Raw genomic sequence first — 26,918 nt, forward strand, 5'->3', positions numbered from 1 at the left:
CAGGACCTGCATAGGTCTATATTAGGTCCTTTGTGCATATATTATGTCTTCTAGTTATTGGAGGAGTAGTTGACCAACATGTAATGGACTCCTTGGGTTTTGGTGTTGTTGTTGTTGTTTGTTGTGCGTGTATGTGTGTGCGTTTACTTGGTTAGAGTCAGTTTTTTATCTTTTGGGGGCATGGATTTGTTTGGTTTTCTTGGTTTGGGCGTATTTTATTGTTGTATTGGATTTTTGTTTGTTTTTTTGAGAAAGAACTTAAAGTTGGGTGGGTAAGGAGGAGGAGAGGATCTGGAAGGACTTGAGGGAAGGGAAGAATATAATCAGAATATATTTAAAGTTAAAATTGTTTTAAATAATAAAAATATAATAATAATAGCAATGAAAAAGTATAAACTAAAATATAGATTTTTGTCACATAATATATCCTGATTATGGTTTCTTCTCCCTCTTTTCCTCCCAGCTCCTCCCTATCTCACCTCCCATCCCAATCTACTCCTTTCTGTATCAGAGAGCAAACAGGCATTTAAGGGGTAATAAGAAAACAAAATGTAAGCTAAATAATAAACAGACAAATTGGAATAAGGAAAAACAAACAGAAGGAAAAGATCCCAAGAGAAACATACAAATGCAGAGACACTCGGGAATCCCATAAAAACACAAAACCAGAATTGATAATATATATGCAAAACCTTTAGGGTTAAATAAATAAATAAAAATAAAAGTAAAAATAAAACAAAAGAAAAAAGCCCTGGCTTAACATTGTGAGACAAGGAACTTCCAAAGATGCTATGGAGTTTGTTTTCTGTTGGCCATTTACTGCTAGGCATGCAGCCTACCCTTAAGAGTAGTTTATTTTTGCAGTGAGACTCTCTTGGAAAAGTTAAATTTTCATTTTCAAGTGGATGTCAGTAGGAGGTAGCTTCTGGGTTAAGAATGAGGGTATGTGTTCACCTTTCAGTTCGAGGACTTCATCTGGTACAGACCCACGCAGGCCCTGTGCATGCTGTGTCAGTCTCTGTGAATTCATATGTGCATCAGTCATGTTGATTTAGAGGGCCCTGTTTTCTTGGTGTCTTCCATCCCCTCTGGCTCTTACATTCTTTCTGCTTCCTCTTCTGGAGGGGTTCCCTGAGCTTTGAGGGGAGGTATTTGATGGAGACACGCCATTTAAGAGTGAGTGTTCCAGGGTCTCTCACTCTCTGAGTAATGCCTGGCCATGGGTCTCTGTATGTATTCCCTTCTTCTGCAGGAGGGAGCTTCTCTGATGGTGGCTGACCAAGGCACAGACTGATCTGAGTATAACAGAATGTCATTAGGAGTCATTTTATTGTTATGTTCTTTTAGTAGAACAAACTACTTAGGTTTCCCCTAAGTTTCTGAGTTATCTAGTCTCGGGTTCTTGGCCACCTACACAACATTGGGTATGGGTTCTATCTCATGGAGTGGGTCTTAAGTCAAATCAGATATAAGTTGGTTTCTCTCACAATTATGTTACACTGTCTAAAAAGTCAGTTTCTAATAATTTTTTGCCATGGATTATAGGATAAAGACTACTAAAAGTGACTAATGTTGAATATTTTCCTTAGCGTAGAATAACCTGTGGAAACCTCTTTTCTGTCTAATTGCACTTGTAAGCGATTGAATAATTTATCTCATTCTACTGATAAAATGATTTCTCATGTTTTAGATAATTTATAGCTTTAAAATTTTTACTTTTAATAGCAAGTTGTTAAGATAAAATTCTAAATAAGCTTTCTAGTATCAAATTCTTAAATAAAAAGGAACAAGAGGTAAACACCATAAAATTTAGCTTCCTCAATTCTCAGAAAAACCAACATCTCTCTTAAAATGCAAGAGCATGCTCATTTTCTTATAACACAACTAGCTAGCTTTTGTTTCATTCCCTCTGCAATCTCCTATAAAGTAGTAAAATATCCACTGCCTCTCCCCAAATAAAATAAGGAGGCAGCAACTTGTAGCCTTTTGGGTTCTCAGTAACAAGAAATTTCTTGCTCAAAATATCGGAGACCTTTAATACAGTGTCAAGACAATGTCCAGAATCAGATCTGATGATAAGTGGTGCCTCTGTACTTTTGATACTACTAAATGTCTTAGGTCTTCACCCCACATTTTCTTACACACTTTGTAAATGCCATAGCTCTGCTGGCCATAGACTGTTCAAAAGTATCTTTTTCAAGGTCTTTCCTTGAAGTTGGAACAGAATGGGATGGAACAGATCTTGTGTTCTGTATTATTATCGCAATTCCTAGTACTGTAACCGTGTCTTTCAAGTTAACCAAATAAGCAAGTGCCCCTTCCCTAGAAATCTCTTGTAAAGAGACTCCTCTGTAGTCGAAACCATGTAACTTGTTTTCCAGACCATTCAAATTACCAAAAGTTTCTAACAAACATTTGGTCAGTATCTTCTTCTTCTGTCTATGACTTGTGGCCACTTTGACCAGATACCAGGGACTGAACAAGAATAGTCTCAATTCAGTGTATAAGCAGGGAACAGCTTTCTTTTGATGGGATGTGACCATCAAAGTCTAGTTCTCATGAGCAAAATTTTGTTCCTTCTCATTAAAGACATCATATGGGACATGCTCTTTGTGCACTTCTTTGACTTCCTGGATTTTCTCTTTGGCCACTACTTTACCTTTTAAGTATTTATGAAGAAAAATAAAATTGTGTTTCCTCATATTTCACCTTCTTCATATGTCGTTTCAGTTTCTTTTCATGTTTTTCTTGTGTTGGGGGGGTATTGTTTGTAGAGAGTAACCTTGTATGAGTCAGTCAGTGACCAGCAGGATGTTGACCTCTGCTTCTGTCACAACATTTTGGCTCCAGCTAGAGCAGAGGCTCCATACTCTGTGCAGCTGTGAGGGAGAAGAAAAATGGGCTTTGCTGTGCTGAGTTGCTTAAGTCACCATCCTTCTACCAGGTTTTGGGACAAAGTCCCCCACGAAAGTTGATCTTTCTACTTTAGCCTCCTGAATGCTGTGCCTCTTCTTCTTTGTTTTCTTTTTTTCGTTTGTTTGGTTTTGTTTTGTTTTGGAGACAGGGTTTCTCTATGTAGCTCTGGCTGTCCTGGATTTCACTCTGTAGACCAGGCTGGCCTCAAACTCACAGAGATCTGCCTGCCTCTGCCTTCTGAGTGCTGGGATTAAAGGCGTGTGCCACCACTGCCCGGCAAGTGCTGTGCTTCTTTTTGGTTATCTAATTGCATGATCCTAGAGAAGCTAAATAAGAAGGTGTGTTGTAATACAAGCGGCAGGGCTGTGTCCCCGGCACCCAGCCGCCCGCATGGCTAGCTTATGCCCCGAAATAATTACACCGGAATTGTATTCTTTTAATCACTGCCTGGCTCATTAGTTCCAGCCTCTTATTGGCTAGCTCTTACATATTGATCTAACCCATTTCTAATATTCTGTGTAGTACCATGAGCTGGCTTACCAGGAAAGATCTTAACCTGTGTCTGTCTGGAGTGGGAGAATCATGGCGACTCCTTACTCGGCTTCTTTCTCCCAGCATCCTGTTCTGTCCACTCCGCCTACCTAATTTTCTGTCCTATCAAAGGGGCCAAGGCAGTTTCTTTATTACTTAACCAATGAAACAACAGATAGAAAGATGACCCACCTCCATCATTTCCCCTTTTTCTGTTTAAACAAAAAAGAAAGGCTTTCACTTCAACATAGCAAGATTACATACAGCAAAACAGTTATCAAGCAAGAATTACAGTCACAACACTTATATCTATTTTATCTTCCATCATAACCAAGGAAAACTACAACCATCTATCCATTCTTCAACTCCATCAAAGACTCCAGAAGGATATAATATTACCTAAGTAAACAAGAAATCCAAAACTCTAGAAATGACAGAGACATCTCACTGCCTGGACAGTCACCCAAAGTTCCTTTGTACTGTTGGGGCATCCATCTTCAGCCTACAGGCCCATAGTATCCAGCAGACATTTCCATGAAGCAGGAAAATTCCAAAGACAGTTCAGTCACTTTCTGCTGTGTCCTGCAGAATGTCTCGCAGACTCTTTCATGAATCAGGAACCCCGAAAATCCATCTCACCTTTAGGCAAGTTCAGCAGTCCTCTTTCTGCGGGTTCTCTGTGTCCAGTTTATGCAACAGTCCAGGCAAGAGCAGTTTCTTGCCCAAATGGCTATCAAACTCCTTAAGGAGCCTCTTCGGTGCCCATCTTCCTCTTGAAGTAGATTGGTGCTGCCAGGAGCAGACGTGTCTCATTATCATGAAAAGCCCTAAGTTATTAAAACATTAAATGCCATATTCTGCAGTCTTTGAAAGATATGAAGAATGCCTATCTAGCTGAAATATATCTATGCACATCTAGAAAATCTAACTAACATGACTAAAAGCTTGACAATTATCGATGATTATCCATTAACAACCTATATACATTACATTTTTAAATGAACTACATAATCACAATACCTTAATCAAGATCAGAAATACATAAACATATAACAAAATTGACCTTAAAATCATACCAATGCAAATTATTCATATCTATATCATATCCCCCTTTAAATGTAAAAGAACATTTATAAACAATATTTGGGAATATGGGCGCAGTTTTTTCTCTCCAAACTGCTTCCTGCTGAATGGGGGCGTCGTTAATTAGGTCTTTCATGGTGTAACCTGTGTGCCAGGGTCATCTCGGTTGGCAGTTGTGTGAAGTAATTTTTTGAGGGTGTTCACAGTAACCTTTCAGGAGGGCGTGGTCTATCATACCATATTGGGATAGACGAAATCCACAGGGTCACATCCTCTGTGAAAACAAAAGAAGACCCTCTCCAAAGCATCATATCCTTAGACCCAAATTCTGAAATCATAATACCCTTATATCCATTCTGGTTTAGCTTGGCAGCCCATATAATGAAATGTCTCTCTGCACTTAGCTCCTTCACAGTCAAAAATTTTAAAGAAAACACAATAATACAAAGAATCCAGACTCTCTGTGAATTTTCCATTTTTATGTGGCTTATTTTTCTTTATTTCTTTTAATCTATAACTATCTGTACCCTGTCTCTTTAAAGACTTTACCCTTTTTTAAGACATTAACTTTATTCTTTATATATATTTTTTTCTCTCTCTCAAGCCTACGTACATTCATTCAACACTGTGATCCATTTATAGGTCTGAATCTGTCCTATTGTGAATCCGTAATTTTTTTTTTTTTTTTTTTTTTTTTTTTTTTACTATCCAGGAGCATTTCTTAAAATGTTAAGCATTTCTTAAAAACTTAAGTTGCACCATGTAGAGGTAATACGCTACTGCCTGTTTACTGCCAGTCTAAACCTTAACTGTGCTGTTATTATGGTAATTACGGTAGTTTCTGCCTGAGACCAGCAGAGTTCCACATGGCAGAGCTGAGCTGCTCCTGCATCAGAACCATTTGGTGCCCCTGAGCCACTCACAGTTCCAGGCACACAGCAGTCCACATGCCATCAAGCAAGACGCAGCTCTTTACTCCAAATGATCCATTCAAAAGCTCTGTCTCCAGCAGGAGCCAAACGGAGATCGCAAAGGCGGCACAGCCCAGAAAGCCGGCATTTTAAAACAGCCAGTTTTTTCCTGTTGCTGAGTCAGGACAATTTCTTTGCCGCACGCAACCCACAAACAGCAAAAAGCTGTCTTAAATTCTCTCTCTGTCCTTTTTAAGCCCTCTCAGGTTTTATGTGGAGTTCATTATCACGCTGGGCGCCACTCTGTTGTAATACAAGCGGCAGGGCTGTGTCCCCGGCACCCAGCCGCCCGCATGGCTAGCTTATGCCCCGAAATAATTACACCGGAACTGTATTCTTTTAATCACTGCCTGGCTCATTAGTTCCAGCCTCTTATTGGCTAGCTCTTACATATTGATCTAACCCATTTCTAATATTCTGTGTAGTACCACGAGCTGGCTTACCAGGAAAGATCTTAACCTGCGTCTGTCTGGAGTGGGAGAATCATGGCGACTCCTTACTCGGCTTCTTTCTCCCAGCATCCTGTTCTGTCCACTCCGCCTACCTAATTTTCCGTCCTATCAAAGGGGCCAAGGCAGTTTCTTTATTACTTAACCAATGAAACAACAGATAGAAAGATGACCCACCTCCATCAAAGGGGAACCCAAAGAAAAACATATAGTCATCCTCCTGAATATTAACCTTCATCAGGCGATGAAAGGAGACAGAGACAGAGACCCACATTGGAGCACCGGACTGAAATCTCAAGGTCCAAATCAGGAGCAGAAGGAAGAGAGAGCACGAGCAAGGAACTCAGGACCGCGAGGGGTGTACCCACATACTGAGACAATGGGGATGTTCTTTCTTTTTTATTTTTAAAATTGCATTTATTTATCTGTCCATGTATTTATATATGTATTTGTTTGTGTGTTTGTTTTGTGTATGTGGGCTCAAATGCCCCTGCATGTATGTGCAGATCAGAGGGCAACTTACGAGAGTCATTTATTTCCTTCAACTATGTGCGTTCTGAGACTCAAACTTAGAATAGAGTTCCATATTTATACTGATGGGGATAATCTATCAAAGAAGACAGAGACAAGGTAGCTAAGGAGTAACAATAACAGCAATCATCATAATCATTATCATATCGTCATCAAAGTTCCCTTAAATTCTTGTTTATATATCACCTCATAATCATTGTTTATAATCTTGTTTTATAATCTTGGAGGAGGAGAACAATTTCCTCCTCCTCCTTTTTCTTGTTCCTCCTCTTCCTACTCCTCCTCTTCTTTCTTCTATTTTCTTTTCTTCCTTCTCCTAAAAACAGTACTGGAGACTGAACTTAGGACCCATGCATGCTAGGTAAATGCTCTAGCGTTGAGCTGCATCCTCAGCCTTTTTTACTTTTTATTTTGAGATAGGGTCTCACTGAATTGTCCAGGCTGGTTTTGAACTTGTTATTCTCCTGCCTTGCAAGTAACTGGAAGTACTTGCCAATGCCATCAGCCCAGTTCCACTACTTCCCTGAATGAATACTAAAACTTTAATGAACTGGTCCAACCAAAAGATGTCATTTATGTCCTGGTTGACCATTGTCTCAATTATTTTATTTTGTTTTTGTTTGACACATAATAACTGTTTATATTTAGGAGGTATAATGTATTTTGATATATGTGGTCATTGTTGTGATGCTAAGATTCTGTCCATTTGTTGTGCAATTTAGTGAAGCCTGACAGAATAGGATTCCAACAAAATGGTGCTTCCTTAAAACAAAGAGCTTTTTAGCTTTAAATTTATTTTTATTTTCTAATTTAAAATTTTTAATTTTTTGAGAATTTCATATGTGAACACGTATTGTCATAAGTTTTATTCCTCTCCAACTCCTCCCATGTCTTCAACAGTAGGGTCTTCTCATCAACCTCTGGGAGGCAATCAGTGGTAACAGCAATAGCCTATATTGTTTTGGAAGTTGCTTAAACTCCTCTGAAAAACAATTCAAGAGAGAGTTTCCTTATTTACACTGTAGTTTTTGTTAGAGAGTCTGGGGCTCCTTGGGAGAAAATTATTGTCCCAAGAGGCATAATGTCATTCAGTCTCTCTCTCTCTCTCTCTCTCTCTCTCTCTCTCTCTCTCTCTCTCTCTCGTGTGTGTGTGTGTGTTTGTACACTCATACACTTACATATATTATGTATGTGTTGCTAAAGACTTATTTTTATCTTATATGTATTAGTGTTCTGTTTTCATGTATGTATGTGTGTACTGTGTGCACACCTGGTACTTGTGGAGGCCAGAAGAGAACATGTGATTCCCTAGAACTGGAGTTACAGAAGCTTGTAAGCCACCAGGTGTGTGGCTGGGAACTGAACCCAGGTCATCTGAAAGAGCAGCGAGTGCTCTTAACTTCTGAGCAACCTCTCTAGTCACCTATACATGTATTTTTGTTTTGTTTTGTTATGTTTTCAAGACAGGATTTCTTTTTGTAATCTTGGCTGTTCTAGAACTAGCTCTGTAGTCCAGGCTGTTCTCGTTATATATGTATTTTTAAGTGACGATAAAATGTTTTTATATGGCTTTCTCAAACATGCTTAGTATTGTTTATCTCTTCTCCCTCGCCCTCCATATTTTCCTTCTTTCCCAATTAAATCCTTCCACCCATTTGTTCCATTTCCACTTTCATAGCACCTGTGTCCTACTAACTTCCCCTCTAGAGCTCTACCATCCACAGACCCATTTTGCTCTCCTGGTTTCTGCAGTTACGCCAGGATGTATACTCACTTCTAAATGTTCAGAGCTATAAGTCACAAATAAGAGAGAACATACAAAACGACAGCCTACAGAATGGGAAAAGATCTTCACTAACCCCACATCAGACACAAGTCTGATCTCCAAAATATAAAAAGAACTCACAAAATTGGACACCAAAAGATCACATAATCCAATTTTTAAAAATGGAGTATAGACCTAAACAGAGAACTCTCAACAGAGGAATCTAAAATGGCTGAAAGACACTTAAGAAAATGCTCCACATCCTTAGTCATCAGAGAAATGCAAATCAAATCAACTCTGAGATTCCATCTTATACCTGTAAGAATGGCCAAGATCAAAAACACTGATGACAACTTATGCTGGAGAGGTTGTGAGGTAAAGGAAACACTCCTGCATTGCTGGTGGGAATGCAAGCTGCTACAACCCCTTTGGATGTCAGTGTGGCGATTTCTCAGAAAATTAGGAAACAGACTTCCTCAAGACCCAGTAATGCCACTTTTGGGTATATATCCAAAGGATGCTCAATCGTGCTACAAGGGCATGTGCTCAACTATGTTCATAGAAGCATTGTTTATCATAGCCAGAACTTGGAAATAGCCTAATTGCCCCTCGACCGAAGAATGGATAAGGAAAATGTGGTACATTTACACAATGGAGTGCTACACAGCAGAAAAAAATAATGACATCTTGAATTTTGCAAGAAACTGGATGGAGCTAGAAAACATCATTTTGAGTGAGGTAACCCAGACCCAGAAAGACAAACATCACATGTGCTCACTCATAGGTGGTTTTTAAACATAAAGCAAAGAAAACCAGCCTACAAATCACAATCTCAGACATCATTTTGAGTGAGGTAACCCAGACCCAGAAAGACAAACATCACATGTGCTCACTCATAGGTGGTTTTTAAACATAAAGCAAAGAAAACCAGCCTACAAATCACAATCTCAGAGAACCTAGACAACAATGAGGACCCTAAGAGAGACATACATAGATCTAATCTACATGGATAGTAGAAAAAGACAAGATCTCCTGAGTAAATTGGGAGCTTGGGGACCTTGGGAGAGGGTTGAAAGGAAGAGGAGAGGCGGGGAGGGGAGCAGAGAAAAATGTAGAGCTCAATAAAAATCAATTAAAAAAATAAAAAAGAGAGAACATACAACGTTTGTCTTTCTGGATATGCATTGTCTCACTCAATATGATCTTTTTTAGTTCCATCCTTTTGTGTGCAAAGCTCATGATTTAATTTTTCTTTATATCTGATTAAAATCCATAGTATATATTCACCACATTTTCATTATCCGTTCATCACTTGTAGGACATTTAGGTTGTTACCGTTTCCCAGCCATGGTGAATAGAGCAGCAGTGAACATGGCTGAACAAGTACATGGGGAGTTGGATGTAGAATCCTTTGGGCATATGCCAAGGAGTAGGACAGCTGGGTCATATGGTAGGTTTACTTTTTAGCTCTTTGAGCGTTCTTCACACTGATTTCTATAATGGATGCACCAGTTTGTAATCCTACCAATAGTGAATGAGAGTTCCCATTTTCCCACATCTTCAGCAGCAGTTTTGTCAATTACTTTCTTGATTTTAGCCATTCTGAATGATTTAAGATGAAATCTCAAAGTAATTTTGATTTGCATTTTCTTAATCATTAAAGATAAGAAACACGTAAAAGATATTTTGTAACTATTTTTATTTCTCCTTTGAAAACCCTTTCTTTCTTCAGATACGTAGATTATTTTCAATTGGGTCATTTGTTTTCTAGATTCTTCATGTTTTCAGTTTTTTGTGTTATGAATATTTATCCTCTATAAGATGTACGACTAACAAAGATTCTCTCCCATTCTGTGGGCTTCCTCGTCATATGACTGATTGACTGTTTCCATTGTTGCACATAAACTTTTTTGCCAATTGCTGGCCTTAATTATTTATGGACAAATGGAGTCCTATTCAGAAAGTTCTTTCCTAACACCTATATCATGCAGGATGCCACTTCGTTTTCTTCTAGCTGTTTCAGCATTCAGGTTTCACACTAAGGTCTTTTATCCATTTGAAATTAATTTTTATGCAGAGCAATCACTAGGGGTTTAACTTCACTGTTCTACATGTGGACATCTGATTTCCCAGCACCATTTGCTGAAGATACTGTCTGTCCTCCACTGGGTGTTTTTGGCATCCCGTTAACGGTAGTTATGTGCACTCGCCATTTGGGTCGTCTGTATTTTCCATTGACCTACATGTCTGTGTCACTGTCATGTTGCTTTGTTTTTGGTTTCTGCTGTTGTTTTTTATTTGTTGTCTTGATTTTTTAATTATCACTCTAATATAACTTGAGATCTGGAATGGCAATCCCTCCAGCAGTGTTTGTTTTGTTCAGGATTGCTTTGACTACCTAGGGTCTTTTGTGGTTTGAGGATTTTTTTCTATTTCTATGAATAACGGTCATGTTTTTATTGGAATTTCATTCAATCTGTACATTGCTTTTGCTGGAATGACCATGTTCACAATATTAATTTTACCAACCATGACTACAGAAAGTCTTTCCATCCTCTAGTGTCTTCCTTAATTTTTTCAGAGATTTAAGGCTTTCATTAAGGTCTTTTGTTTATTCATAGATAACTGAGCTTTTTGAAAGCTGTTGTCAATTTGAGTGTTTCCATGATCTTTCTCTTGGTGTTTGTTATTAGTATAGAGAAAGGTTATTGATTTTTGCTAGTTGATTTTATATTCTACTACTTTGCTCAAAGTATTGATCATTTCTAGAAATGTTCTAGTGGAATTTCGGCATCTGTTTTGTGTCATATATCACCTGCAAAATGGTATGATTTGGTGTATTCTTTTCCTGGTTTTATTCCTTTATTTTCCTTCTCCAGTTGCTAACCATTGCTTGCAGCACTATATTGAAAAGGAGTTTGGATGGTGCAAATCTGTGTCTCAATCTTGATTTTCATGGGATTGCTTTGAGTTTTTCCCACTTGGGATGATGTTGGCTGTGGGATTTGTCATATATAGCCTTTATTATGTTGATATATTTCCCTTCAGTCCTATTCTTTCTATGACTTTTATCATGAAAGCATGTTGTGTTTTGTCAAGGGACTTTTTTGCATCTATTGAGATGATCATATGTTTTTGTTTGAAAGTACATTTATATGACATTACATTAAATGATTTATGTATATTTTAAATCCTTCATGTTAAGTTAGGGTAACTATTATGACAAATCACCATGACCAAAAGCAATTTGGAGAGGAAAAGCTTTATTTCAACTCAGGTCACACTTCATCACTGAGGGAAGTCAGAACTGCAGCAGAGGCCATGGAGGAGTGCTTCTCACTAGCTTGTTTCTCATGGTCTTGTCAGCCTGCCTTCTTATAGTACCCAAGACCTCCGTCTCAGGGGTATCACCACCTGCAGTAGGCTGCACCCTCCACACATAAATCACTAATTAAGTAAATGCCCCACAGACTTGCCTACAGGTCAATTTATTTTCTCAATTAGGATTTCCTCTTCCCAGATATGTCTATTTGTGTTGAATTGACAAAAGCCAATCAACACAACTGACTCATTGTCAACTTGACACACATTATTATCAATCTTATATATTAATAGCACTTATTAATCTATAACCTTTTCTTTCTTGTTCATCCCCAAGATCTCATATTAATATGAATATCAAAATATAAAGAATTCCAACTTTTAAAAGCCCCACATTCTTTAAAACCTCGCTTTAAAAATAGTCTCTTTAAAACATTCAAAGGCTCTCTCAAAGTTCAACATTTCTCTAAAATACCCAGTGTTTCTGAAATGTCCGAAGTCTCTGTAAAATTCCAAAGTCCCTTAACTGTGGACTTCTGTGAAATTAATAATAAGTTACATAGTTTTTAATTTCAAAAGGGAAGAATCGAAGTGTAGATACAATAAAAAAAAATCAAAGCAGACCCAAATTCCAATAGTATAGAAAGGTCAATCATTGATGCCTTTGACCCAGTCATGATACTCTGGTCTCCAAAGACTCTGTACCATCTGTCTGGCTCTTCCTTCTGCAGCACACACAAACTTGTCGCCTAGGCTCAGAACGACTCCAATCCATGACTGCTACTGTACTTGTCTGTCATCCCATAGCACTGGCATCTTCAAAATGCTGGGGTCTCCACTCTAACTGAGCTTCACCATTACCAACAGCCTTTTGTAGGCTCTCTTTGGGGACTCTAAGCCTGCCACAGGTGAAGTTTCAACTTCTCTCCATGACCCCTTCAGTCCCGGGGGTTCTATTGCAACTCAAGTTGTACCTTCACCAGTGGCCTTTCCTGGCTTCTCAGGGCCAAGCCTCAGATGCTCTCCATGACCCTTTCATTCTTTCAAACCCAGTATTACCAAGTTTGGCTGCCAGCATGAGGTACCTTGGATACTTCTGGAACATTGCTTCTGTATGCTGACTCTGAGGAAACACTTCCCAGAAGATACCACCTCAATGATGCTGGTCTCTTCCTAATCATAGTTGATTCTTCAGCCCCAGGTGACCAGAACCACAAATTTTTAATTTAAAATATCACATTAATAGGCCTTATAGAGTCTTTGCTTTCCTCTGAAGCTTCACAAATCAGGTCTTCATCTTTTTTGCATAGCTCTCAACATTCTTGTCTTCCAAGTTCCCACAATAGCTCAGTAAGCTCTGAGCAACCAATGGCTTTTCTAGACCCAATTTCAATTACCACAGATCCTCCCCCAAACACATGGTCATGTCTGTCACAATGAAACACCCATGAACCTGTGACCTATTTCTGACTTAGTTAGGGCTTCTATTGTGATGAGAGCATAAAGGACCTTGTTCTAGTACTAAGGAAACCAAGAATGTTAAACAATTTTCAAAGAAAAAAATGCATAACCTGTTTTCAGCCCAGAAATCTGAGAATGGAATCTGAGAGTAGCTAATAGTCTAGATGATCCTTGCATTATCTGTAGGGCCAGGCCATACCAAGCTCTCAGAAGTAGGACTGGAGGTGGCTAATAGTCTAGGTGACCTTTGTATTGTCTGTACGGTCAGGGGTTCCCCCAAACTCTCACAACCAGGACCAGAGGTAGCTAATAGCTCAGACAACCTCTGCACTATCTGCATGACTGAGACCACACCAGATCCTCTCCCAGGTCCTTAAGATAACACATGTAGCCTATCTCTAGAACCCATCTTCATGGAAGAAGCGACATGCACTTTGAGAAAAGTTTCTATGTAATTGTGCCTCATTGTTCACTCAAGTCTTTTTTTCCCCAGAGTTTTCTGTGCTTAAATATGCTTACAATAAATGGCTCAGGGTCAGACTCTAGAAGTTTGAACCAACACCATCTAACTAAGTGATGTTGAACCAGATTTCCTTCTTGCCTCACATGGATTGTTACTTTACCTGCCCTGGTGGTCACAGAGACCCTGACACTGTGGCTGTGAGAAAAACAACTTGAGGAGGAATAACGGGTCTATTTTAAATCTACAGTTCCACATCGAAGGAAGTCAGGGCAAGCACATGGAGGCAGGAACTGAAGCAGAGGCCACAGAGGAGTGTTGCTTACTGGCTTGCTCTCCATGGCTTATCACCCTGCTTTCTAATATTCCCTAGGACCACCATCCCGGGGTGGGGGGTCACTGTACACAATGGGCTGGGCATGTTCACATTAATTACTGATTATTAAAATGCCCCATATGCTTGTCTACAAGGCATTCTGGTGGGGGCGTTTTCTCAAATGAGGCATCCTCTCCCCCAAATTACCCTAACCTGTGGAAAGTTGACATGAAAATTAGCCAGCACACTTGGGCAGGCTAAAGTCAGGCAAGTTGATTAGACCAGAATGGAACACAGGGTGTGTAACTTGGACCAAGCTTCCAGACTGGCAATAGCACAGGCAGAACTAGCCAGACTCTGTTGGCAACAGCACAGATGGGATTAACTAGATTCAGTATCAGTACATTTTAAAAGTGTAATTAGCAATCATCTAATAGTAAAACATATGGTAGCATCATTTAACCATCATTTTAACAAGGTTGTTGCTTTTTGATTTACATAATTATATTTATAGTGGATTGAATGAGAATGGCCCTCATAGGCTCGTATCTTTGAACCCATGATCCCCAGGTGGTGGAACTGTTTGGAAAAGATTATGATGTATAATCTTCATGGATGTGTCACTGGGGGAAGGCCTTGAGGTTTCAAAAGACTCATGACAGGTCTGGGGTGTCTCTATCATTGCCTCCTACTTATGCATGAAAATGTAAAAACATAAGCCAAATTAAATATTTTCTTTTCTAACTTGCCCTGAGCTTATGGCTTCAGAGGGCTAGAGAGTCCATAGTGGTGGAGCAAAGGCATGGTGGTAGGAATAACAGAGAGTTTACAATGCCATTCGCTCTATTTCCCTCATGGCTGTTAGCTCAACATGTAATCTCTCACCTGCTTCTGTAAACCAGCCTCGTACTGGATGCTTTCTTTTATAAGTTGCCTTGGTCATGGTATCTCTTCACAGCAATAGAAAAGTAACGATGACACCCTCCAAGTCGTCACATTCCAAATTCTTCTTGGACCATACATCTAAGCCCCCTCACTGGAGTTATAGTATAAAACTTTGCACCTCTCATTTTTTGTGGACTCATACAAACTATTGATGATCTGGTTTCTTTTCTCCAATAAGGGCCTATAGATCTTAGCAAATTTCCTCTTTATAAAACTAAATTCCCTGGGGTATTTGGAATCTAGGCCAGAGGATTCGGCCCGAAGCTTTTGAGAGCATACTTAACCATCAGAGGCTTCAGTTCCAAGGGTAAGGAGTAGCCCCATCAAAGCCTTCAGGGAAACAGCATTCAGTAACTGGACCATTTTCCATGCTTGCTGTAATCTCCAATGCCTTGTACTATTAGCTTTGGGGGCCAGAAAAGACTCACTGAAATGATGGATATAGTTTGGACTGGGTGAGATTTAGGCACAGGCAGAGGAGGGCCTAAGAAAGGCAAGAGGAAACAGATTTTGGAAAAACTGGCCCAAGATGGAGACAGCAGCAGGGGACCTGATCAATATTATCGGGTAGAAGGCTTATTGAGCTGGAGCAGTCCACTAAAGAACGTTTGCATTAGCTGTTGTGTCAAAAGGAAGCAGGGCCCCAAATCAATTGTACAAGATGATCCTGTAATTTTCCCTGTGCTAAGTAGCTTTGAAATAGAATAAGGTAGAAAAGAGTAATAACTAGATTCTGATTGATTTATTTAGTTAGTAATTTACTTAAAGCACTGCCTGTATTGTCTATTTGCCAATGACGTCACTTGCTACCTGAAACAGAATGATCTGGAGAAATAGCTGAAACAATGGACCGTTGCCCTTAACAACCAGCTGACTGTTGCCCTTAACAACCTGCTGGCTGCCACGTAAGCATCTGTAAAATTTTCCTAGCTTGCTTGCCCCACCTTGTGGGGCAAGACGAGAATGCAAATGACCTTTCTGAAGTCTTTCAGAAGCTATTGTGGCTTTGGTCCTGTGGTGACATTTCCTCTCTTCCACTGTCATGGTGTTGGAGTGCTTATTCCAGAAAGATTTCCACAGCAGCTATAATCAGCAAATCTTCATGCACAAGTGACTAAAATCTATTACATGTCAAATGCCACTCACCTTCCTAGCAGTGGCAGCTCCCCAATCTTTATTTAATCTTTATTCCTGTGTTAATGAGTTTAGTTGCTTTATATATTTCTACTTAAAATATTATTAGTTTGCTTCCTTCCCTTTACTGCCTTCAGCCCCTCCTAAGTCGAAGCCCTTCTTTCCTCCAACTCCCTCCATATTTCCCACTCCAAAATTCATAGCTTTTATTTCCAGATTATTATTGCTACATATATATGTGTATGTATATATATGTATTCATGAATACATAAATATAACCTGCTGAGTCCGTTCTTGTAGTGTGTGTGTGTCTGTGTGCGTGTATGCATGTGGTTTCAGGGCTGATCACACTATACTTAACAACCATCTGGGGAGCTGTTATCAGTTGCTTGTCCAGGGATATGACTCTGCAAGATTTCCACCTTCCTTTGTTAGTATTTTCCATTGCTATTACCATTGTTCCCATCTTGTTTATGTAGCCGTTTGTATGAGAGACTTTTACACCTTACTTCCTGGTATCCTGGCTCTTAACAGTCTTTCTGCCTTCCCTTTCTCAGTGCTTCCCAAGCTATAGGTGTAGATGTATCCATTGGGACTGGATGATGACACACTGATCTCTGCATTGTATTCATGTATTAGTTGGGGTTCACTGGAGAAACGGGACGGATAGAATGAATGTATATACATTAAAAACAAGATTTATTAAAATGCTTACATTCTGTGGTCTGACTATCCCAACAAGGCCTGTCTCCTGACAGAAATTCTACGAATCCAATCATTGTTTGGCTCATGAAGCCTGGATGTCTGAGATGGTCTTCAGTATATGTAAGAATCCAAAAGAAAGTAAGTAGGCTCTTCTATGCCAGTTGAAGGAATGAACTTGCCACTGAGAAGAGGGCAAACAAGCAAAAAGCAAAATCTTCCTTCTTCCATGTCCTTTATGTAGGCTGCCACCAGAAAGTGTGATCCAGATTAGGGTGTCTTATAACCTCAAATGATCTGGATTCAAGGTTGTAGTGGGAGCTGCGGGCTGTGTTCCTGCCGCCCCAGCTCCTGGTAGCCTGGCTAGCTCATGCCCCAAAATAACAACACACAAACTGTATTCTTTTAAACACTGCTTGGCCCATTAGCTCTAGCCCTTACTGGCTAATTCTCATATCCCGATCAACCCATCTCTAATAATCTGTGCAGCACCAGTCTTACCAAGAAAGATTCAGCATGTCTGACCTGGCGGCTTGCTTCATCGTGTCTGCCTCTGAGAGGAGCTGCCCTGCATCTGCCCGTGAGAGGGGAGCGTGGCGTCTGAGCTCACTTCCTCTTCCTCCCAGCGTTCTGTTCTGTTTACTCCACCCACCTATGTTCTAACCTATGAGGGCCAAGCAGTTTCTTTATTTTTTAACCAATGACCTTCCTCCATCACAAGGTGGGTCTTCCAACCTCAAATCGTCCAATCAAGAAAAATACCTCACAGGTGTGCCCAGGTGCTTGGACTTTAGTTAATTCCACATGTAGTCAAGTTGACAACCAAGAATAGCCATCACAGTCCAGTTGTGGTTTTCTGTGATGACTTTCATTTGTTGTAAAGATAAACTTCTTTGATGAAGGGTGTCTTAGGGTTTCTGTTGCTGTGAAGAGACGCCATGACCACAGCAAATCTTATAAAGGAAAACAGGCATACAGTTTCAGAGGTTTAGTTCATTATCATCATGGCAGGACATGGTGGCATGCTGACAGACATGGTGCAGGAGAAAGCCTGAGAATTCAACATCTTAATCAGAAGCAGAAAGAGTCTCTGTACCACACTGGGTGTGGCTTGAGTATATAAGACCTTAAAGCCTGCCCCTATAGTGACGCACTCCCTTCAACAAGGCCACACCTACTCCAAGAAGGTTACATATCCTAATAGTGCCACTCCCTATAGGCCATTGAATGCCTATAAACATTCAAACACATGAGTCTGTGGGGACCATTATCTATTCAAACCACTATATTCCACTCTCTGGGTTCCAAAGTCTCATAACCATAACAAATGCAAGAGGCATTTAGTCCAATTTCAAAAGTTCCCATTGTCTATAACAGTCTCAACAATGTTTTAAAGTCTAAAGTTCAAAATCTTCTTTTCTGCTCTTACTGTGATACCCTATTAAATTAAAAAAAAAAACAGATCACATGCTTCCAAAATATAATGGCATGGGATATACATGACCCTTCCAAAGCATAGGGAAAGGAGCATAGTGAGGAAAAACTGGACCAAAGCAAATAAACAACAACAAAAAATCAGCTGGGCAAACTCCAGATGCTGCATCTCTATGTCTGATGTCAAAACACTCTTCAGATATGCAACTCCTTTCAGTTTTGTTGACTGCAACACCTTTCTCTCTCTCTCTCTCTCTCTCTCTCTCTCTCTCTCTCTCTCTCTCTCTCTCTCTCTCTCTCTCTCGCCCTCCCTCCCTCCTTCCCTCCCTCTCTATCTCTTGCTGGTTCCACTCCCTGTTAGCAGCTTTCCTTGGCAGATATCCAGTGACTCTGGCATCTCCAACATCTTAGTGTCTCCAAGGCAATCCAGGCTTCACCTTCACAGCTTCACACAATGATCTCTCTGGCCTACACATAGGAACACACCCGACACATGTCTGGCCCCAACAGCTTTCCTTAGTCACAGAGAAAGATTCCATAACCCTGTTTTTGTATCCTTGACTCTAACGTCAGAACCATGTGGCTGAAGCTGCCAAGTTCTGTTGCTTGTTGGAGTTGGAACATGGCCCCTTGTTGAATTACATCTTTACCAGTTGAAACCTCTTGAGCCAGGCCACCACAGCTCAAATCACCTTCAGCACCACTATCTTCCATGTCCTTTTAGTTTGGTCCATCAGGCAGCACTGAAAGCATTCCACTGCTTTCCTCACCCAAACTTCCAAAGTCCAAATTCCTCCAAACAAAAGCATGGTCAGGCCTATCTCAGAAATACCCCAGTCTCTAGTACCAACTTCTGTCTTAGAGATTCTATTGCAATGATCAGACTCCATGACCACAACTCTCATAAGGAAAACATTTAACTGGGGGCTGGCTTATAGTTTCAGAAGTTTAGTCCATTGTCATCATGGCAGGACATGGCAGGGTGCAGACAGACATGGTACTGGAAAAGAAGCTGAGAGTTCTACATCTTGGTCTGCAGGCAGTGTCCTACACTGAGTGTAGCTTAAGCATATAAGACCTTAAAATCTGCCTTCACAGTAAGATATTTCCTCCAACAAGGCCACACCTACTCAAATAAGACCACACCTCCTAATAGTGCCATTCCCTATGGGCCAAGCACTCAAACACATGAGTTGGTGGGGGCCGTTCCTATTCAAACCATAACAAGAAGCAATAGCTATTCATATCTGTGGGGGGAAAGGACAAGATTTATGAGGTAATTAAAAATTATGCTAGGTGTAGATATCTTCTAAGATCCATGATGCCACTAGCCCCAGGGAGTCAGATAGGTTTCTAGTGCCAGATATTGTTTCCTTCCTGTTGAGTGGGCCTCAAGTCCAACTATATAACTGCTGATTACCACCACCATTTGAGTGCAGTACGTCGACACTTTGCCATGCTGGACGCTATCTGTTGTGGTTCATAAATGTCACAGCTGAGTGGGACTATTAATTGACTTCCCAAATGTCCTTACAAATATAAATGAATAGTGAAAATATGCTGTGTGTGTGCAATGGAATCTATCTATAAAGAAAAATAAAGTCATGAAATTTGCAGGTAAATAAATGAACCTAGGAAAGATTATATTGAGTGAGTAACCCTTGCTCCAAATCCTCAGATGTGAGTATATGACATGGAGTACCACAGAAACCAGGAAAGTATGATGGGGCTATAGGGAAAGGAAAGGGGCTCGAAAGGGGGAATAGCAGGATACAAGTGATATGAGGTGGGAAATGGGGAAACAGGGAGGGGTCTCCAAATGGGCAGGATGGAAGTCAAAGCCTAATGAGGAAAGATAAATAATATTAAGGTTGTTTGATAAGGCTTCAAGGAATCTTTAATGTTTACCTTAAAATTACACCCAATACATATAAGGAAGTTATGACACATGGCAATGCTCCCCACAAGAACCATAGACTAACCAAAACCCTAGTACCAGGTACCAGAAACCTCCTTTCAAATGGTTGGTCAGGGTAGACCAAGTGACTCCCCAAACAGTATCGACCAAGGCTCTTGCATTTGTCGCCTCTCAGAGATTACTGAGGACACTGAATATTTGGACACATGGCTCGGATTATTTGAGCTGAACCTAACCTGAAAGCCTCGTTCCTGTAGTTTAACTCAGTGCTACCAGTTTCACAGATTTCTAGACCCATGGAGTTAATTGAGAAAGACTTAACCAGGAGGGACTCCTTCAAACTACTCTAATGTTGGTCTTGAGTAATCCCGAGAAAGTCACACAAAGAAAGGAGGTGAGAGGAGTTTTTAGGGGGCAGGAGTGTAGGTCAAAACTTATATTCAAATGGACCATAAAGAAAGGGGAAAGAAATGCCAAATGCTGACAATAAGCATCTTTAAGTGATAAGAATTTCTAGACAGTTTTTATTTTCTACTACTGATTTTTTAAAATTTCTATGAAGGGTGTGCATTCTTTTTTATATACTACATTTTAATGTACTTCCTGAGGCCGCAGGCACAGAAGGTTTTTTGTTTTCTGTTGTTTGTTTTGTTTTAAACTTTATTTTTATTTATTCTCCTTGATCCAATAGGATCGAAAATACATTTCTGCATCCCTTTGTATTCACCCTCTGCCCTTGCAACCTCCCAATAAAATAAAATTTATCAGGAAAAAAAGAAGGCAAAATCTCGCCATGGAAGCTGTACTATCTGGCACAGTAAACCCTTTTCTCCATACATCTTTACTTGCAAGACTTTATTGCAGAGAGTCGTTGGTCTGGTTCCTGCTACACTGTTGATGTTGGCCCTCACTGGGACTCCTCTTGGATATCCTATTGTTGCCCTGTGTCATGGAGGTCCTGTAACGTTGGGTCTGCAGGACCTACCCCTTCGTTTGTTCTAGCAGATCATAGATGGGTGGGCCAACTCATAACCCTGGTTATGGGAGGGTCAGTTCCCTCGACAGGTGGGGGTAGTAGGGGCAAGGAGGGAGGGCATTTTTCCCTCGCCTCTACCACCACACCACAGATGAGGGAAGTAGTACCAGCTATGTCCCTCTCCTGTCCTCAGGGCTGGCTTCCCTGCACCCCTGTCTACAGGGTCAATGCTACTGTATTGCCCAGGCTAGGTACAGGGCTCATTCTCCCAACTGCTGCAGCTGGTGGGGAGTTGGGTCAGGTCCCCCACCTGCTGTAGATGGCAAGGGGAGGAGGGCATCTTTCCCTCAATCATGACACCACATGGCATATGGGAGGGGAGCGACCTGCTCTCCCATTTTCATGCACTTAGGGTTAGCTGTAACCCTGCGAACAGAAACAGCCCCGTTGTGCTGCCCAGGTGAGGTGGAGGACCCTTTCTCCTGAGTGCTTGAGTCAGTGAGGGGCAGGACCAGTTCTCGCTAGGGATGCAGCCACCAGTGTGGGGCGGGGCCAGTTCTGTACGGCCATATCCTTTCTGTCTTTGGTGGTATCAGGAGCCATAGATATCAACAGTGACCACAGCTGCATCAAAACCATGAACCCAGACATGGACCCCAGCAGAAGCCTAGACCCAGACATCAGCATGGGCCTGTTCCTCATTTCTTTTGCCTCTCTCTCTTTTACCCACATTTCTTTTGCTTCTATCTACAGTACACGAACCATTTTGTATCTCTCTCTCCTGTAACACACCATAGTAGTGACTGTCTGCCTGACACCTTAAGGTGCCGGTGGGTCTGTGTTTCCTCCTCAGAATCCAGGGCGAACTGCCTCAGGGCCTTCATGTGGATCTCCTTGCCCCTCTCAGTCCATCCTGGCGCTGGGTAAGACTTTTGCTCACTCATCACAAAGCGATCATAATAGTGCCCAACCGCCCTCTGGATGCCCGGTTGGTGCAGAGGTGTTGCTGGGGTCCTCTCACGGGCCTGGACTAAAAAAATAAAAAATAAAAAAAAATGGGTATGCATTCTTTTTGGTTAAATCAACCCTTATAATACTTCCTGGGGAAGAGTGGGATGAGATGAAATGGGGGAGGGAAAAGAAAACCCACTTTCTTTTAGGGGTAATTGGTGCCCCTATTCATGTATCTGACCAGTTAATCAATTACATTAACTTACCAATCAGATTACTGTTGCTGATCTGCCAATTACCCCTTGTCAAGTCTGGCTTTTTTGAAGTCCTAATAGAAGTATGCTCAAGTGTGAGATTGCTGGAAAGAAAAATATTTACCTTAAATTCTGAACAAATTGTAAACATTCAATGGCCCAGCACAAGGGGAAAGGTTAAGGCAGATAATATATTCAGAAGATGGCATGCCATGTTGCATTGCAAACTTTTTAAGAAAGGGAAAACAGGACAGGATTCAGTGATGGCTCAATATAGCACATAAAAATAAAAGCTGTTCATTTGTACAGAAGGTTTATGATATTTCAGATCTAACAGTTTATGGTTCCGTGGCACAATCACAGAAAATCTTACTTAAGATGTTAATGCATTCTTTCCAGGTTTTTAGATATGTGAAGTGTAGCGTATTTTTAGTTTTAGACAATGATAAATATAGATTTGATTCAGGGATTCTCCTCATTTTACCTCACAGCCTCCCTTTTAGATGGCAGGTTTCTAGAGACTGGTGGTGTTATCTTTGATATGGCGCCAGTGCCACTTCTTTTTTTTACAGTGTGCTACCTTTAGCTAATACAGATTTCCACTAAATAAACTGTTTGACAATGAGGAAGGGGGAGGGCAGAGAATGAGAAATGACAGCAGCAGAAAAAAAAAGAACAAAGTCTTCTTACTGGGACAAGAAGCACATGTTAAGTAGTTACAAAATGGGTAGGCCCCCACGCCATCTTGTGTAGGGGCTGTAGCAAAAAGGCTGAATAGGTCTGGGGGGGAAGTAGATGTTTTCCTTAGTGAATAACATCTCCATGGTTAATTACTCCTACTGTACTTGTAAATCTTTTAAAAATACATCTCATTCAAAACGGATTGAGGGACTGGAGAGATGGCTCAGTGGTTAAGAGCACTGGCTGCTTTTCCAGAGGACATGGGTTTAATTCCTAGTACCCACATGGCAGCTCACAACTACATGTAACTTCAGTTCTAAGGGATCCGATGCTCTCACACACACATAGAGGCAAAATACCAATGCATTTGAAAAAGAAAGTATTAAAAAAGGATTAAAATCAAAGGCCCAGACAAACGTGTGAATAATTGAATAATCAGTCAAGGTTCAAGTTCAAGTATTAGTCTCATATTTCCTCAGTTGAGTCCTACATTGCTTCGGGGTGTGTGTACGGGTACATGTGTTTGCACATGTGAATGCGGGTCAGACATTCATGGTGGATGTCTTTATTTATCATAGTCCAAATTATATTTTGAGCCATATTCTCTCACTGAAACTGGAGTTCACCAATTTGGCTTGACTGGCTGACCGCAAAGACCCAAGGACCTTCCTGTCCCTGCCTCTCTAGCACTAGTATTACAGGCATAAACTCCCATGCCTTTAACAGATGAGTGCTAAATTTGAACCCAGGTTCTTATGCTTGAGCAGCAAGTACTGGTTGAGTTATCTCCCTAGCCCCATTTGCTCCATTTTTAAAGCAACTTCTAAAATGATAAAATCTATTTTTCTTTTCTGGTAATGTATAGAAGGTATATATGTGTGTGCATATATGTATATATACACATATACATACATATATGTGTATACATATAAATTATGGAATGGGGAAATCTCATAGGATCCTACCCTTAAATGAGAACTATAGGCAACTGAGGAATGCTGAAAACAGGAAAAATAGTCTTCCCAGAAATAAGCCCCCTCATTGGTTATCCACTACTAATTGGTCATATTTGAAACAACATACATACAACTAACACTAAACAGACTGAAAAAATTGTAGGTATATATTGATGCATTTATATATGTAAATAATATATATGTAACAATATCAAAAAGGAGGCCATGAATTTGAGAGGAAAGATATGAGAGGGATTGGAGAGGAAAAGGAAGGGGCAATGATGTCATTATGTTTTAATTTAAAAAAAATAAAAGTAGACATGATTAGTTTAGTATGATTGAAAGTCAAGAAACTTACAGTAAATAACAATAACCACTAGCAATATAACCATTATGGTGAAATGAACAAGAATCTGAGTGTACTCACTTATTTTTTATATATTTACAACATATAAACCTTTTTAAAATTATGATCATATAGCACGAACTCTTCCAGACTTTTTGATTTCCCCTTTCAGATGCCTATCATGAACATATTTCCATTACAAATGAGTCTTCAAAACTATGAATTTAGCATACAGAATACTTTCCAGTACCATAAACACTACTGAGTAGGGGCGAAGGCTCTAAGTAGGCAGCGTGTCTGACTTCTCCATGTGCGATGAGTTATGCAGCTGTTGTCTTCAGTAATAGTGTTGTGGAGTATTCACCAAAGACTGCTCAGGCATGAGTTTAAGACAACAGAAAGTTTTTATTAGCTGGCCAAAGACTATACTGGGTGTTCAGGATCCCAGTAGAGCCCTGAGTCTTTCTCAGGGTGAGCTTTTAAGCACAAAAATCATGTTCTTGGTTGACATACTTCAGTTAACAAGAACTGTTAGCCAGAAGCAGAACTACAGAAGTCAGTAAACAAGGGTAGTACATATAGAGACTTTCCCAGCACTGTGGACTTTGGTGGATTAGGCCTTTGTTTTAGTTTTGGCAGCCTGAATGATACTTCCATCATGGAGTAAGTTCTGTTAAGGTCTATGGACCTGCTAAGATCTGGGCCCCATTACATTCCCCAGTGATCTTAGTGAATGAGTTAAATCACAGATGGATTCATTTTAGTTTAAGATACAGAGCCTCGGTGTTAATCCAGTCAGAATGAGAATTAAAGGCCCAGTCAGTGCTCATATCAGAGTAGTTAGCAGGGGGAGTAAGAGAATAGAAAGTGGTACCAATTATTTCCCCAATCATCACAATATTTTCTCTAATTATTCCTGACCAGCTGGGATAGAAACAATAGGTTTCTCCCAAAGTCATACATAATTTATGTCATGAGAAATCTAAGCCTTTCCAATTTTGTGGGAACATTTTCGCAAGGGAATCTGTTGTTTTAATTCAGAAACTGAAACTTTCAGTATCTCTAGGTCTTGATCAACCTATCTACTTAGTTTAAAGTGTGAGAAGGGCCACATTTAGTCGAACCATTGTTACATGTCTACCAAGTAGTCTCAGAGGCCCAGTAATGTTGTTGTTGTCCATATGAATTAACCAATAAGGCAGAATAAGAGGAAGTGCCTAGTGATGTGGGAGTCCCCTCTGTGTGCTGTGATTACCATTAATGAATAAAGAAACTGCAGTGGCCTGTTGATGGGGCAGAACTTAGGTAGGCAGGGAAAACTAACCGCCTCTGGAGATAGACTTGCTGAAACTTTACTTAGGTTAAGTCTTCTAATGTTAATTTGGGCTGCTCCCAGTTACTCACTGGGCTGGTTAGTTCCTATCCCTTTGTAGTACAGAGGCCAGGTATCTAAGCAAAACCAGCAATCCTGGCTGATTCCTGGCTATGAGTGATTGTTAGCTCTACCCTCAGAGTCCTCCTATGATATAGAGTCTGACTTCCCAGGGTTTTTTTTTTTTCCTGTTTCACAAAGTCCAAAATCTTTTCTTAAAACATTTGAGGAAGCCTCAGTTTTACAAACCCAATTTTTGTAATGAAAACTCCCTTATTTCCAGAAATAAGGGGGGTCCACCATAGGATATACATCATAAGATAAACCCCCATATCTTTGCTTTCTTCCGTAAATTTAAAGTGGGCATCAGTGAGCAAAGGTCACTAATACCTAATACCTTCCCTGTATCTGTCTTTCTCAGTTTCCAGTCCAGGCCTGAGGACAATGGGATTGGGCCATGATCCTGCATTTATACCCATAGTATAGTATAGAACACAAGACTCAGGAGGAGGTAGAAGGACTGGAGAGGGAAGGGCCAGGGGCCCAGTGAAACCTTAATTTCAATGGTCCATAGTCTGGAGACGGTCTATTTGGCAACAGTGTATGTTGCTTCCCTTTTTTAACCTGGTATGGTGGAACTATGGTGTAATGTCAGCCACCTTCACAGCCATAGGAGTAGGTAGAATCACTGTGTAGATCCTTTTCAAGTTGGTTTCGGCGCCATTTGGCTACCTGCCTGACCCAAATAGTATCACCGAACTGGAACAAAGGGATCCTGGTGGTGGACTCAGGGGTCAACTGTGTCTCTCGGATAGTCCAATGAATAATAACCTTTCTGGAGAACTGGAGGGCCGGTGGAGAAACAAATGGTTAGAGAGTTCTGCCAACTGCTGGTCTCTGCGCCTGGGAAGCAGTGGGGAGGTCTTCCTATCACAATCTCATAGGGGAGTAGATTCCTCTCTATATGGAGTGCAGTGGGTCAAAGCAAAGGAAGGAGCCCTGTCCATTCTTCGCTGGATTCTAATGAGAGTTTTGTTCTAGTTTCTTTCCGTGCCCTGTTTATCCCTTTTACCTGGCCAGAGCTCTGTTGTCTGTATGCACAGGGAAGTTTTAAATCTTGTCTAAAGCTTTAACTATTAACTGAGAGGTTTTGGCTATGAAAGCCAGGCCAGTGCGGGGCCTCGGATGAGACCAAATCAGGAGTTCCTGGAGGAGTTTTTAGCTAATATTTGGGCAGTTTCAGTCCCGGTGAGGAACGCTTCTACCACCCAGAAAAGATACTAAAACTAGCAGGTACTTTTATCTTTCTCCCGCAGGCCGGATTTTGGTGAAGTCAGTTTTCTCAGAGTTTGTGGGCCTGTTGGTCTCTCATTGGAGCCCTGCCTGGGTAAGGGCTCCCTGTTCTGTATTGACTTGAACACAAACCTGGCATCTGGCTGAGACAT

General features: G+C 40.6%; 1 pseudogene; it reads right to left on the reverse strand.

Annotated features, from left to right (window-relative positions):
- Positions 1–1,865: 1,865 nt before the first annotated feature.
- LOC130868469 (nicotinamide phosphoribosyltransferase-like) lies at positions 1,866–26,918 on the reverse strand (annotated as a pseudogene).

This window comes from Chionomys nivalis, chromosome X (genome assembly GCF_950005125.1).
Source record: "Chionomys nivalis chromosome X, mChiNiv1.1, whole genome shotgun sequence".
In the NCBI taxonomy this organism is placed as follows: domain Eukaryota; kingdom Metazoa; phylum Chordata; class Mammalia; order Rodentia; family Cricetidae; genus Chionomys; species Chionomys nivalis.